Raw genomic sequence first — 4,272 nt, forward strand, 5'->3', positions numbered from 1 at the left:
CAAAATAGAAAAAATATCATTACAATATTTAATGATGAAATTGATAAAGCTTTGTATGTAACAAAATTTGTTCATTCTTTATGTGTTGAGAACAATAAGAAACTACTAATCAAATATTTCAAAATGAACATTCTCTTTTAGATCATATATTCTGACTGAGAGGAGAATTATTACAGTGACTGTACTATACATGTATAAATGTATTTGAAAAATACTCTCCAGTGGAAAACAATAAGTTGCTGTGAGGGCAAAAATTAAATCACAATTTATGCAACAGTTATTTAATGAAATCCATATATTGACACTCCACTTTTGAGTGTCAGCTATCAAAAAATTGGGATGTTATCTTAATTTCAATGGTAAAGCATTAGATATTTTAAATGTTAACAAATATAATGTAAAACTTTATGAATATATAATTGTATATTTATTCTATATATATACAAACATTCATGAAATGACAGATCTAGTACATTCATTGCCCTAGAGTGTACATTAGTATCAATATATTCTAAAGGATGTTGGCTTTATGGACATTTAGATTAAATATCAAATTTGAAAGATCTTATATGATGAATTATATATGTTATCTATGATTACATTAATTATGATTGCATTAATTATTGATGCAATTATAATATAAGGTGGCCTAGAAAATAACTTTATAAGATATATTATGAACAAGAAGAGTAATGTGAACAGTTATTCCTAAACCTAAGAAAATAACATAGAATATTTTATAAATTCTATTTTCAGGAGAGAAATAGTAAGCTTAGCTATTTGAAAATGCTTGTTTTCATCATGAGGAAAGTAGATTGGGAAATTATGAGAAATGGAATGTATTATAAGTTAATGATTATGATATGATCCAGCAAAATCAAGAAAGAATATTGATTTTAAAAAAGAGTGGAAAAAAAAGCAGATCAATCATATACCAACCCCCCTCACACACAAACACACACACATATAAAATATATCAAAAACAGTGCAAGTGCTAGATGCAAAGATGAGTAAAATATGAGCCTGCCCTTCTACTCACAAGGCAAATAACTTTTATATGTACATGCACCACTTAATATTCTGATGCTTTAATGCTCTTGGAATATGGTTTCAAATACAATTTAAAAACCATGTTTTTATTTTGCTTGTTTTGTGTATGTTTGACATATATACACGTATATATATGTACACACACACTTAAGACTGTCAGTGAATTGAAATTCTTCACTGATAAGTAAGTGTATTGTTAACTTCTCAAAAGAAGTAACTGTTTTTGTTTCTGTATGTCCAAGTTTCTAACACAGCTAACAGCACATGTCACACAGAAGAACATTGGTTGTTTTGGGGGGATTAATTAATTTATCAATTAATAGATTTGCAAGTAATAAAATCATGACAGAAAACCTAAATTCTAAATGAATTTTTTCTGTTGAGCATTAAAACTGAGTTTTTTCATTCTTTACTCTGAGACACATATTCTTTAAAAAATATTAAATTTAATTTTAGTTTTAAAAACATTAAATATGACTTAATAATTTTAATTAAAGCAACATCTGCTTTTCTCACTATACACATTTGAATGAAGTTGCATTTAAATACATTTTCACGTTCTAACAGAATATCTTTAATTTGTAGATTTCAAATGCAAAAATATAAAAGACTTCACATCTAGAAAATAGGCCTTTGGAACCTAAACTCATTATCATTGAAGTGTGAAGTTTAATTGTATTACTTTTAATAATATATCTTCTATGTAGATATTACTCAATGCCTGCAAATTCAGGAAGTGGGAAATGGAGAAGTAATAATGCAGGAGAGATTTATGCTAAGAAGATTCTCAGTTGTCACGATTAAAAATTTTCCACCCATTATGTGAATCCTATTGATCATTGCAGGAAGCAGAAAAGTGTGCTGTTCATTGATTTTCTTTGGCTACTGAATGCATTAGGCCTGACACATTTGATGGGTAGGCAAGTTTTCAAAGGAAGCTCAGTTAAGCTAATCTTAGTTCAGAGGAATATTCACAATGGAATAAGAAACCTTGTAATTGCAAGAGCAAATAGAAGAGTCAGAGGACTATATTATGGGCCATATCAGCATAAAAATTAGACATGAGCCTTCCCAAGAGACTACAGTAAAACACATCAAGGCTTTGATGCTGTTTTTTATAAATGTAGCAATTACTGGATAAGTTAGGTTTTAGCTTTTCACCTTTCAGCCAAGATAGTTAATGCAAAGTAATTAGTTGTTCTGTCTTCTTAGCTAAGGGAGACTTTCAGAATTCCATCAAGTTCATAAAAATATAAATGAAGACATTAGATAATTGCATCTGGCAACTGAGATTGATAGCAATGCTACTGCCTATAAATTCAATGTTTTTTTCTAATGACCTATTTGTGATTCTTCTTGTTATTATACTGGTTCTTTAAAATACAAATTCATCCATGAGTTGTGTCATGGACTATTAATGTAGAAAGAATAATAGCAAATGCAATTCATAAAGACTTTTCTATCCTGAGAATTAATTACTATTTAAAAAATAAAACTGGAAAGTGTGATCCTCTGTCCCTGTTGGAAGCTGTCTAGTTACTTATTAGTACAGTGTCAGAGTACAATGTTACCTCTCAGTAGTACAGGATGGTGTCAAAACGCTATGTATATTTTTTCCAGTACATTAAGTACCAGAGCACTGTGTATACTTTAAGTGAGGATTAATTAAATTAGCATAAACCAAGTGGTCTTCCATGCCCATGAACAAATATTGTGTATTTGGCAATCACCTTTCTCATTTTTTTTCCACATCATTTAGCATACAAGTATACAATTCAAATTTATAAGAATAAATGAGGGGATATGGATTATTGATATCATATTCCATTTAATGACATCTAAAAAGGAAATCTCCCATCCCTAACATGACTTTCAATATATTTGGAGATTTGTGTTTCAATACAGAAAACTATTGTAAATCATCAATTATGTTTGGGATATTTGGATTTTTAACAACTATTTTGCTTTTTGATATGTTATCAAAATACTATAAGAATTAAGTATTTTATAATATTACAACAACTATATGTTGGTTTGCCAATTGGTCCTTGTACATAGAGAGCAGGGAGAGATTGAAGAGACAGACCGCTCCAGATTGGTAGGTGGCAAGTTTAATAAGCAAGGAACTTACATCCAAAGGTTGTCTTGGGTGCTACAAGATGAGCGAATCTCTGCATCCATCCATGAAACCTTAAAGGTTTATATAGAGGCCTTAATGGTATTCAGTCACATATAACATCCAAATGGTTTCAATAATGCATAACTCTCTCAAGGTTTTGTCCTTAACAATGGCTCCCCCTGTGTAAACAGTGGGCAGAACTTACATTTTAAGTAGAAGGGTGTGGATGAGCTAGCCTCCAATTGCCTGAGTTGAGCTCACAGGTCAATCGGCAGTCACAGCCTCTCCATTACCTCCTCCTACCACCCTCCATGACCTACTCTACGAATCTTATATGCAACCCATTTTCTGCAATGTGCTCTGAGCAGTCAGCAAGGGGTTTCACTGGCATGAAGATGGCTTGTTTGGTGGCTACTTGGCTACACTGGAGACAGATAACGTAGCATCAATGTAGGCACATGCAAGAGAAAATAAAGATTAAAATAATAATTCCCAAAATAAGTAACAGTTTTTTCTACCATATCCCCATGATCCAATCCATTGATTTATTAAATTCCTAGGTTGGGGGATGAATCACTCAAGGTGTTCACTTGTGTCCTCATGTGATTTAATAAAATGATACATTAGCAGACTCATCAAGTACGAACACACAACATTCTGTTTGGATAATGACACAAGTGCCCCCTTATGAGGCAGTAAAAATGCGCAAATCTATCTCATTTTGGAGAACAGCTTTTCTCATTAGAGATATTTTAGTGTTCAGTAAAAACAGGCTTTGCTGGATATCATTGAAGGATTACTGGCGTCTCTGTGTGCTATGATACCCTCCAGGCCAATGAAGGAGCCAAAGATGATGTCCAAATGATTGTTCCAGTGGAAAACAGAATATGCCCATCTGGCCTTGAGTAGAGAGAGATTGGCACCTTTAGGAACTTAACCTGGTTATGTGTATCATACATGTTGACAGGGGAAGGCAGCATCATCAGGTGTGAGGGGATGGGCTGAGGGAGGGATATGCCAAACCAGGACTCCCACCATCTCCCCTCAATCAGTGGTGTGTGTTCTATTTCTGATAATACACATTTCAACAGGTCTAGCTTTCA

The sequence above is a fragment of the Pteropus alecto genome, unplaced genomic scaffold (genome assembly GCF_000325575.1).
Source record: "Pteropus alecto unplaced genomic scaffold, ASM32557v1 scaffold3, whole genome shotgun sequence".
Taxonomy (NCBI): domain Eukaryota; kingdom Metazoa; phylum Chordata; class Mammalia; order Chiroptera; family Pteropodidae; genus Pteropus; species Pteropus alecto.